Source organism: Larimichthys crocea, chromosome XXIII, assembly GCF_000972845.2.
Source record: "Larimichthys crocea isolate SSNF chromosome XXIII, L_crocea_2.0, whole genome shotgun sequence".
NCBI lineage: Eukaryota > Metazoa > Chordata > Actinopteri > Sciaenidae > Larimichthys > Larimichthys crocea.
The window spans coordinates 21097236-21109818 of NC_040033.1; positions in this window are offsets into that span (position 1 = coordinate 21097236).

The window sequence follows — 12583 nt, forward strand, 5'->3', positions numbered from 1 at the left end:
CCCAACTGGTTTCTGAATAACTGTCTCCAAATACAATAATATATTCTTCACCTAACTTCACCCTTCCTCATTAAAGGTACCCCAAAGAAAGACTGGAAACCCTTAACAATTTAATCTGCCAATTATTATTATTATTATGTGTCCAAAAATGAGTGCAGTCCAATCCATGAGCCATGTCATAATGTAGTAATGACTAGTGATGGATCAACATGTTGACAGTCATTGCAGCTGGTATGATTGCATCACAGGATGGTCTGTAGTATACCTATTAGTATGTATATTATTATATTCTGTTGCTCTGATGTTCAATAAAGAAAAAAACTCACCAACATTAAGGTTTGCGTGTAGTCATTTCTCTTCAGCCAAAGGGAAATATCACCAAGTGTACTCTGCTTGACCAAAAAACAAAACTCTGATTACATTCATATCGCATATTCAATGGCAGGAATTCATATTAGAGCCACAAAAAATCTCTTCATGTAAATGAATCCAATTATTCTGATTGAATTCAGGTATAGAATTTCAATAAACAGTGAAAATGACTGACTCAAACTTAATATGATCAATTAGCAAATTTGTTGAGATTTATTTTAAGTGAGTGAGACGATATCCTCATATTAAATCAAAACTAACATGTTATGTTAAGAATGAGATTAGTTCATGATAACATTCATCTTATGACAGATATTATTAAAGGTACACACTCAACCTTTAATATCATAACGCCATTTATTGGCAGAAATGGAATATAATATACATGTTATTAGTTGTATATAGCCACCCTATGACCTTAGATTTAGCCTTTTTATGTATGCGGGTCGCCCCACACAGCGACCGCCATGTTTGTCACAGTAGCCCAGAACAGACAAAGGGGGGCACAAACGTGATTCACCACTTTGCCAAAGTAGCAGGAAAAGAAATAGTAGACAAAGAAGTAGAAGAAGGCATGTGACGTAGAGGAGGAGGGTGTGTGTTTGCTAGTTGCCAACGGCTAACTTTGTTGTGTATTGTTCGTAGTTTGCAATGTTATATTTAGATAAATGGAGGATCACACACAGAAGAAGAGTTAAGAGAGCAGGAGTCTGCATCACAGAAGAGAAAATGACTTTCTCTGAAGATCACTGATGAATGGATCAACGTTTTCAATGTAATGCCAAAGTGTACTGTTTTCTTCTGGAAAGATAATTCAGCCTAAAGTTACAAATGTAACTGAAAACTGTTTGATAGTGACGGGTCAAAAATGGGTCAGCTTAGTTGTCTTGGTCCCTGCCACAAACCAGGATTATAGAAGGATTATATATATGTGTGAAGATAAGAATGACTCGAAAGCCAAAGAATTATATATGTGTTAAAATATAAAAGCACAAAGGATTATATACTGTATGTGCTTAACATGAAAAGCACAAAGAATTATTTGTGTTTAAAATAAAAATTAAGCTTAAAAGCACAAAGATCAAAAGATCAATGTTTGTTTCTTCATAAATGCATATTTTTACAGTACATTAGCTTCAGTCAGAACATAATCACCAACACGAGTGATGCTTTCTCTGTGTCAGTGTTGAAAAAGTGTAACTGCTGCAAGATTCATATAACGTTTTACTCCAAAAAATAGAATTTAGCTTTTTTATTCGGACAGAAATTATGCCGCAACATTCCGGAGATCAGCTGATCTCAATCAAAGTGTAACGCGAATTTTGAAGCTGACGTCAGCCAGACATAGATGACATTTTACAATCCTGGTGGAAAATGCTTATTTAGTGTAACTAAATGATGAAATGTAAATGCTGTGCAGTGCACTCAAAAACGTGCAGTGCATTTGTTTTAGTGCTTTTTCTACCATCACACAGTATTACTGTAGATTAGTTTGTAGGGTGACCAGTGTCTCGGGTCTCAATGTCGCTGCATGATGTCATCATTATATTTATATAATCAGTAACATTGCTCATGTTTCCCAGGCAATGACACTTCACAGCAACGCATCAAACTACAGAGTAACATTACAGTAACATTGTAATGTAACACACAGAGCTGTATTCTGACATGGTCAGAATACAGTAACATTACAATAAGTTTAGAAGTAAATACACTACTGTATATATTATACTGTCAGTGATTTCAATACATATTAAAAACAGACAGTTTGATTCACTTTGATCAGCTGACATATTCCCATTTACAGAAGTGTCACATAAATCCTCTTACAATCAATCTTTTGTACTCTGTTCATGTGGAGTCTTTTATTAGTTATAATGAATAACTGATGTTTAGTGATTGAAATTTGTGTAATTACAGTTTCAGAAGGTTGTACAAGAGAAATGGCAGAAGATATATCATATACGTGTCACAATCCACTCCGGTCCCCTGCTTGCTTTTCCCTCTTACCTGCACCCAGTAACTTTCCACTCACCTGTTAGCCCCGCCTCCTCATCAGTCACCATGGTTTCTCCCGCCTCCCACACCTGCTCCTCATCAGTAATCAACCCTGTATTTAAGCACCAACCTCCAGACACTCTTTGCCAGATTGTTCTTCGCGTCATGCAAGTCTTTCCAGCACTTTTGTCCGGACTGATCTCCCGTTGCCGACCCTGCCTGCCTTTGACCTGCTCGTCTGTCTCTGCCCCGGTAATCACCTCAGCTTTTCGTCCCCGACCACGAGTTCTGCCTCAGTGTTTCTGGTGTCTGTCTGCCTGTTTCCCTGGCTGTTTGGAGGTTTCCCCGGGCAGTCTGTCCCCCTGCTCCAGTTCGTTGCCACAGACTCTCCGATTGAACTCAGGACTTATTCCCTCTCTCTCACCTGCCATATCGCCTGCTGTGAGTTTCTCAATAAGGAACATTACTAAGTATCCCTTGCTGTTGTGCTGCATTTGGGTCCTACACAAGCCCGTTTCAGTACAATCTGGCCAAAGCATGGATCCAGCACACACCGCTTCGCCAGAGCTACGCCTGGAGAGGGTGGAGAACATTCTCCAGCGACACGAGGCATTGGTTGCTTCCACCGCAGCCGAGGTACGCCAGGCTACCGTCACTCAACAACAGGCTGCCGCTAACCAGGAGCAGACATTAGCGGCATTAGCTTCACAGATCCAGCAGCTCACTACTGTGCTCTCACAGAATATGGTCCAGAACCTACCTGCAACAGCGCCTGCTGCCGTACTCCAACCAACGCCACCTGGTCCAGTTTCTGAACCCCGAGTTGGGGCTCCGGAACGTTATGCGGGGAACCCAGAGGTCTGTAATCCGTTTATTACGAACTGCTCAATCCTGTTCGCCCTGCAGCCACACACATTCGCCTCTGAGGAGGCCAAAGTGGCGTTCACCATTAATCACCTCACGGGGAGGGCCCGCCTGTGGGGAACCGCTGAATGGGAACGTCAAACTCCTGCTTGCAGCTCCTTCAGAGACTTCGCTGCTGAGCTCCGGAAGGTTTTTGGCCCACCTTCCCAGGGTCCAGATGCTATGGGCGGTCTCCTGAACCTCCACCAGGGGGACCGCTCCGTGGCTGACTACTCTATTGACTTTCGCACCAGGGCTCGCCAGAGTAAATGGAACACCGAGGCCCAGTGCGACGCCTACCTACAGGGGCTTGAGGAGTATGTTAAGGACGAGCTGGTGTCATATGATCTCCCTGCCACTTTGGATGAGCTCATCGAACTCACACGGCGGGTGGACCGACGCATCCAGGCCAGGCGGGAGGAGAGACGGCGAGGACGGTTTGGGCATCCTCTTCCTTCCCAGTTCCGTGCAGTACCGGAGGTATCCTCTTCCCGGCCTGAACCTCAGAGGGGAGATTCAGAACCTATGCAGGTTGGCAGAACCACTCTGTCACCAGAGGAACGCCAGCGTCGTCAAAGACACAACCTATGTCTGTACTGTGGACAAGACGGACACTTCGTCTCCAGGTGTCCAGCAAAAAGCCAGGTCTCACCAGTAGCGAGGGATGTACTGGTGAGTCCGACCTCTGAACTGTCCCTCAGGAAACGCCCCCTCTGCCATGGTCGCCTGCTGCTACCAGGGGGCTCCCACTCCCTTGCCGTCTTCATTGACTCTGGCGCCGACGTCTCCATTATAAATGAAGAGCTGGCCCAGCAGTTGGAGATAGAAAGGGTTCCGCTGCCTCAGCCTGTCCCCGCCAACGCCCTGGACGGTCACCTGCTGGGGACCGTCACTCATCAGACTGTTCCAGTGCAGATGCTTCTCTCCGGCAACCACCACGAAACTATCACGTTTCACATCTTGGACTCTCCGCGTATCCCACTCATTTTGGGATATCCCTGGCTCCGGCGCCACAATCCCCACATAGACTGGGCGACGGGAGCCATTCTGGGCTGGAGCTCGGCCTGTCACCAAGTCTGTCTCAAGCAGGCCTCCGCTCCTCAGTCCAGGCCCTGCACCACGTTGGCTCCTGATCTGATGGGGGTCCCGCCAGAGTACCACGATTTCAGGGAGGTTTTCAGCAAGGCGAAGGCGACCTCTTTGCCTCCACACCGTCCATATGACTGTGCCATAGATCTTCTACCCGGCACCAGTCCTCCCCGAGGTCGTCTATACTCCCTGTCCGCACCAGAGAGGAAGGCCATGGAGGACTACATTAACGACTCCCTGGCGGCTGGCATCATCCGTCCGTCATCCTCCCCTGCTGGAGCGGGGTTCTTTTTTGTCGAGAAGAAGGACAAATCATTGAGGCCCTGCATCGACTACCGAGGCCTCAACGACATAACGGTGAAGAATCGGTATCCCCTCCCCCTCATCTCGTCTGCCTTTGAACTCCTGGAGGGGGCTACCATCTTCACCAAACTGGACCTCCGCAACGCCTACCACCTGGTGCGAATTCGGGAGGGCGACGAGTGGAAGACAGCATTCAACACACCTACTGGACACTATGAATACCTGGTGATGCCTTTTGGCCTCACCAACGCCCCCGCCGTCTTCCAGGCTCTGGTCAACGACGTGCTCCGGGACATGCTTAACAAGCATGTCTTCGTCTACTTGGATGATATTCTAATTTTCTCCAAGGCCAAGGAGGACCACATCCACCATGTTCAGGGGGTTCTTCAACGGCTCCTGGAAAACTCGCTGTTTGTTAAGGCAGAGAAATGCGAGTTCCATGCTCCATCAGTCTCCTTTCTTGGATACATTGTCGGCCAGGGGAGCATCCAGATGGATCCAGCCAAGGTCTCAGCCGTCGCCGCCTGGCCTGTTCCTGACTCCCGGAAGCAGCTACAAAGATTCCTGGGGTTCGCCAATTTTTACCGTCGTTTCATTCGGGGATACAGCACGGTGGCAGCCCCTCTCACAGCTCTCACCTCCTCCAAAGTCCCCTTCAGCTGGTCCTCCGCCGCCACAGATGCCTTCCAGACCCTCAAGAATCGCTTCACCTCTGCGCCTATCCTGCGTATGCCCGACCCCAAGAGACAGTTCGTGGTGGAAGTAGACGCCTCTGATGTCGGGGTGGGGGCTGTCCTGTCTCAGCGGGCTACTGATGACCAGAAGCTCCACCCCTGCGCCTTTTTCTCTCGACGCCTGACTCCCGCAGAAATGAACTATGACATTGGAAATCGGGAGCTTCTGGCGGTCAAATTGGCACTGGACGAGTGGCGTCACTGGCTGGAGGGGGCCGAACAACCATTTCTCGTATGGACGGACCACAAGAACCTAGAATACATCAGGTCAGCCAGAAGACTGAACTCCAGGCAGGCCCGCTGGTCCCTCTTTCTCACCCGATTCAATTTCACTCTCTCCTATCGCCCGGGAACCCGCAACGTTAAGCCTGACGCCCTCTCCCGCCAGTTCCTGAAGGAAGAGGAAGAGGTTTCCACAGCAGCGGACACCATCCTTCCCTCTGCTCGCCTGGCCGCCGCCATTACATGGGGGATTGAGGAGAGAGTTAGGACGGCGCTGGAGGAGCAACCAGGTCCCAGCGCCTGTCCTCCCAACCGGCTCTTCGTCCCGGCCCACCTCCGTTCTGAGGTGCTCCAGTGGGCCCACAACACGCACCTCACCTGCCATCCAGGGATCCAGAGGACCAAGGAGGTTCTTCAGCGCCGATTCTGGTGGGACTCCCTGGACCTGGACACCCAGGGGTTTGTCAAGGCCTGCCCTGTCTGCAACCGGAACAAATCCTCCCACCAGGCTCCTGCTGGTCACCTGCTCCCGCTTCCAGTTCCCCATCGTCCCTGGTCCCACATATCTCTGGACTTTGTGACCGGTCTACCACCATCTCTAGGACACACCACTATCCTTACCGTGGTAGACCGGTTTAGCAAGATGGCCCACTTCATTCCCCTGCCCAAGCTCCCTTCAGCCAAAGAGACTGCTGAACTGGTCCTCCAGCACATATTCCGGCTCCATGGTCTTCCAGTCGATGTGGTCTCTGACCGAGGGCCGCAGTTCTCCTCGGTTTTTTGGAGAGAGTTCTGCTCTCTCATCGGGGCCACGGCCAGCCTGTCATCCGGGTTTCATCCTCAATCTAACGGCCAGACGGAGCGGAAAAACCAGGAGATGGAGGTGGCTCTCCGGTGTATGGTCTCCAGTCACCCCACTTCCTGGTCGCAGCAGTTGCTCTGGGTAGAATATGCCCATAACACACTCCTCAGCTCCTCCACTGGTCTCTCCCCTTTTCAGTGTGCTTATGGATACCAGCCACCCCTATTTCCAGCCCAGGAGAGGGAGGTTTCTTGCCCCTCTGTACAGGCTTTCATCCGCCGGTGTCGCCGCACCTGGTCCCAGGCCAGATCCACTCTCCTGCGGTCGGTGGGCCGTTACACAGCCTTGGCCAATCGTCGCCGCACCTCGGCTCCTGCTTATCAAGTGGGACAGAAGGTGTGGTTGTCAACCCGGGACCTACCACTCCGGGTCGACTCGAAGAAACTGGCACCCAAGTTCATCGGCCCCTACGAAATTCAGAAGGTCATCAACCCTGCTGCAGTCCGCCTCAAGCTTCCCAGGTCCATGCGAGTACACCCCACATTCCATGTCTCAAAAATCAAGCCGGTTCTGGAGAGTCCCTTGATTCCTGCTACCCCGACTCCTCCGCCACCTCGCCTTATCAATGGAGACCCAGCCTACACGGTTCGACGGCTTATCCGCTCTCGTCGCCGTGGGAGGGGCATCCAGTACCTGGTTGACTGGGAGGGATATGGTCCAGAGGAGAGGTCGTGGGTCCCCGCCAGCTACATCCTTGACCCTCAGCTCATTACTGACTTCCACCGGCAGCACCCGGACCAGCCCTCCAGGATACGCCCGTCCACTGATAACCCCCGCCTGAGCGCCTCTGGTGCCCCACCCATCCCCGGCCCTAGCGAGGTGGACCCGCCATCGTCCTCTGTGGACTCTTCATCTGAGGATCTCGTCTGTCTCTGCCCCGGTAATCACCTCAGCTTTTCGTCCCCGACCACGAGTTCTGCCTCAGTGTTTCTGGTGTCTGTCTGCCTGTTTCCCTGGCTGTTTGGAGGTTTCCCCGGGCAGTCTGTCCCCCTGCTCCAGTTCGTTGCCACAGACTCTCCGATTGAACTCAGGACTTATTCCCTCTCTCTCACCTGCTGTGAGTTTCTCAATAAGGAACATTACTAAGTATCCCTTGCTGTTATGCTGCATTTGGGTCCTACACAAGCCCGTTTCAATACGCCCTGAAACCTGAAAAAACAGATGACCGCATGCAGCTGATCAGATCATTAGCTTTCAGCTTGTAGTATGAGCTAACTGAAAATAAAAACAATTAAGATGATAGCTCATCAACCCTTTAACAGGGCTCTAAATTAACTTTTTTGATCAAATCAAATCAATTTTATTTGTATAGCCCAAAGTCACAAAGTACATTTGCCTCAGAGGGCTTTACAATCTGTACAGGGAGTGACACCCTCTGTCCTTAGACCCTCGGTTCAAGTGAGGAAAAACTTGCCCACAAAAAACCTTTAACAGGGAAAAAATGTGGAAGAAACCTCAGGAAGAGCCACAGAGGAGGGATCCCTCTCCCAGGACGGACAGACGTGCAATGGATGTCACGTGTACAGGACAAATCAACACAAACATATTGTACAATGACTGATAAAATGACAATGAATTACAATGAATGATAAAAATGATTACAGTAACAGATATGGTAGTAATAATGACAGTAAAAATATATGTAGTGGGCGTCGTGCAGGATCACAGCAGCAGCCACGATCCACGAGAACCTGCTGGACGACAGAGCACCAAAACTCCGGGGAAGTTTGGTTAGTAACATGCATTAATGAGACATGTCCACAGATGTAGAGATGGAGAGAGATAGAGAGAGATAGAGATAGAGATAGAGAGAGAGAGAGAGAGAGAGAGATAGAGGGAGAGAGAGAGAGAGTTTTCGGTAAGGGAGATGTGTGCATCTTCAACCAATACCGTGCCTGGCTAGGCATAACCCTGGGTGGGGTCCCCTGGCAGTCTAATCCTATGGCAGCATAAGTAAGGGATGACCTGAGCCAGCCCTAACTATAGGCTTTATCAAAAAGGAAAGTCTTAAGTCTATTCTTAAAGGTGTTGACCGTGTCTGCCCCCCCGAACCCAGAAAGGTAGTTTGTTCCACAGAAGAGGAGCCTGATAGCTGAAAGCTCTGGCTCCCAATCTACTTTTGGAAACTATAGGAACCACAAGGAACCCAGCGTCCTGAGAGCGCAGTGTTCTAGAGGGGTAGTAAGGTATTATGAGCTCTTTTAGATAAGATGGTGCCTGACCATGAAGAGCTTTGTAAGTAAGGAGAAGAATTTTAAATTCTATTCTAGATTTAATAGGTAGCCAATGCAAGGAAGCCAAAATGGGAGAGATGTGATCTCTGATCTTGGTTCCTGTCAGAACACGTGCAGCAGCATTCTGAATTAACTGCAAAGTTCTAAGAGACTTATTGGAGCAGCCTGATAACAAAGAGTTACAATAGTCCAGCCTTGAAGTAACAAATGCGTGGACTAGTTTTTCTGCATCCGCCTGAGAGACAATGCGTCTGATTTTAGCGATGTTACGTAAGTGGAAGAATGCAGTCCTCGAAATTTGTTTTATGTGGACGTTAAAGGACAAATCCTGATCAAAAACAACTCCAAGATTCTTTACAGTGGAGCTGGAGGCCAGGGTGATCCCATCTAAAGTAACTAAGTCTCTAGAAAGAGAGTTTCTGAGGTGTTTGGGTCCAATTACAAGAACTTCAGTTTTGTCTGAATTTAACATCAAAAAATTGTAGGTCATCCAACTTTTTATATCCTTAAGGCATGCTTGGAGTTTAGTTAACTGATTGGTTGCATCAGGCTTGATCGATAAATATAATTGGGTGTCGTCAGCATAACAATGAAAATTGATAGAGTGATTCCTAATAATGTTCCCTAAAGGAAGCATATATAAACTGAATAGAAGTGGTCCAAGTACAGAACCTTGTGGGACTCCATGACAAACTTTGGTCTGCATGGAGGATTCATCATTGACGTGAACAAACTGAGATCGATCTAAAAAATACGATTTAAACCAGCTTAGGGCGGTTCCTTTGATGCCAATTTGATGTTCCAGTCTCTGTAAAAGAATTTGATGGTCAATGGTGTCAAATGCAGCACTAAGATCTAACAGGACAAGTACAGAGATGAGTCCTTTGTCTGATGCCATTAGGAGGTCATTTGTAACTTTGACTAATGCGGTCTCTGTGCTATGATGCACTCTAAATCCTGACTGAAAATCCTCAAATAGACTATTGTTATGGAGAAAGTCACACAGCTGATTAGCTACAGCTTTCTCAAGTATCTTAGACAGAAAGGGAAGGTTTGATATCGGTCTGTAGTTGGCTAAGACCTCTGGGTCTAGAGTGGGCTTTTTAAGAAGAGGTTTAATTACAGCTACCTTAAAGGACTGTGGTACATATCCTGATAATAAAGACAGATTAATCATATCCAATAACGAATTACTAACTACAGGTAAAACTTCCTTGAGCAACCTGGTTGGGATGGAGTCTAAGAGACAGGATGACGGCTTAGCTGCAGAAATGATTAAAGTTATTTGATGAAGGTCGATGGGGGAAAAACAGTCTAAATACATATCAGGTTTTACAGCTGTTTCAAAACTTGCTGTATCAGAATGCAGATCAATGCCTGTTGAGGGCAAGAGGTGATGGATTTTGTCTCTAATAGTTATAATCTTATCATTAAAGAAGCTCATGAAGTCATTGCTACTTAGACCTAAAGGAATAGATGGTTCAGTAGAGCTGTGATTCTCTGTTAGCCTGGCTACAGTGCTGAAGAGAAACCTGTGGTTGTTCTTATTCTCCTCAATTAAAGAAGAGTAATAGGCTGCTCTGGCATTACGGAGAGCCTTCCTGTATGTTTTGAGATTATCTTGCCAGGCTAGATGAAATTCTTCCAGTTTAGTGGCACGCCATTTGCGTTCAGATTTACGTGCCTCTTGCTTTAATTTACGGGTCTGCTGGCTATACCATGGTGCTAGCCTTCTTTGTTTAATTGTTTTCTTTTTCAGAGGTGCAATAGAGTCTAGAGTTGTCCGTAATGAGCCTGTAATACTATCAACAAGATGGTCTATTTGTGAGGGGCTAAAGGAAGTAGACAAGTCCTCGTAAGTAGACAAGTCCTCACACACACACACACACACACACACACACACACACAAACATACCTAACTACTCCAAATACTCAAATTTTGTACTACAAAAATAAAAATGTACCACTAGATTCGGCTCATTTACACAGAGCCCCTAAAGGGACATGGAAAAAAAAATAAAAAATTAAACGTTTATAGTGAGCACGAGATACTTTCTCGTGAGCACCAGAAAGTATTGCATGCGTGTGTGATGTCTGGGAGACCACTGCATTTCGGTTTGTGTTTTTGTGTGAAAATGACAATGAGCACAGGAGTTAGTTCGGCTATATTTTAACCTGGGACTTCATTATAAGGACATCGCTGCTTTACTTGCAAGTCGTCACGGTCATGTTGTGTCTGAATGACATTTAAAACCAATTTTGAAGTTTTGTCTTCACTGTAAAAAAAAAAAAAAAGTAAAAAAATGTTAAAAGCACTGGCAGCAAAGTTTCTAAACGGAAATTACATTTACAGTAAATAACTGGCTTACAGAACTACATACAATAACTGTAAAAACACAGTAGATTTTACAGTAAAAATTTATTAAAATACGGTATATTACAGTAGTAGCAACTCAAAAGTTCCCGTTCAAGCTGAAAGCCAGCTGAATGGCAGCCGTCTTCCAGCTGACTTCCAGTCGAGTTCCGTGGCCAGAGTGACCCCCCCCTTCTCCTGGGCAGGTCTATTTTTTACTGTAACTCCACCCATTCATGTAATTACAGGGTATGACCAGGAGATGGTGCTTCTCTCACAGAACTTTTTTACAGTTGTTCTACCTGGAGATGACGTAGCTTACACACCTCATTAGCATTCTCATTGCTCAACCTTTTGTTTGCGCTTACAGTAATGGGCTTTTTGGTCTCCCAGTGTCACAGAGCGGAAAATGCAGCTTGTTTGAGTACTGCATACTATACAGTAGCCGTATGATTTGAGTGTGTTCATGAATTGAAATAAAATTTAAGGTGTTTATATCTAACATGTCAGCATTCACCAAATCAACAACATCTAGGCTGTTCTGTCTTTACTAGTGGTGGGCCGTTATCGGCGTTAACGTGCTGCGTTAACGTGAGACTCTTATCGGGCGATAAAAAAAATATCACCATTAATCTATTCGCAAAGCTGTTCCAGCCTCTCAGGTCGCTTTTTTACTTTTTCTCTTTTGTTCGTTTTTGTTTTCTTCACTGTAACTCAGTGGAGTCCTGATCTCTCTAGCATTTTAGAGAGTTTTGTGCTTTTGTCGTGTTTTTCTCGTGGTTTTTCTTGGTGTTGTTTTTTAAATGCCGCTTCCACCTGGACAGCTGACAGTTTTGTTTACTCCGGGGAACAGCTGATTGCGCTAATGCTGGCCGGCATTGGCGCAATCAGCTGTTCGATTGGCACGATTAATCTATGGCCACCACTAGTCTTTGTATAATTACAGGAGTGTCTCTTCTCTTGTGCTCGCACACTCTCTCTCGCTTATCTGCATGTAAACAACAAACTAACCCTTAAAAAAGTTACAAAAAACGGTTCGGACGTCACAGGGCTGCCAGGCCTGTGTGTCAGACCTGCTGATACAAGCGAGAGGTTTTTTTTAATTAACAGTTTATTTGGAGGAGAGGGCTTGTTGTTGTTGTGCGCGACATAGAGCTGCAGAGACGAGCGTTTTGGAAGCCCTTTGTTATGCAGGTATTTACTGTAGTGCACACTTTAGGCCAGGTAAACCATACAAACACCTCATTAGCATTCTCATTGTTTGCACTTGATGGGCTTTTTGGTCTCTGTGTCACAAATCACAGAGCGGAAAATGCAGCTGGTTTGACTACTGTATGCTATACTTGTGATTTGAGTGTGCTCATGAACATGAATGACTCCTTTTCATTTTCGTCCATTCCATAGGCTAAATGGCGTAAATGGAAAGAATATTGTAGTGAGCCGGAACAATGAAGCTACGAAGCAACTGGTTTTGCTGGACTTTATTCCTAATCTGGAACACAGGCTACTGTGG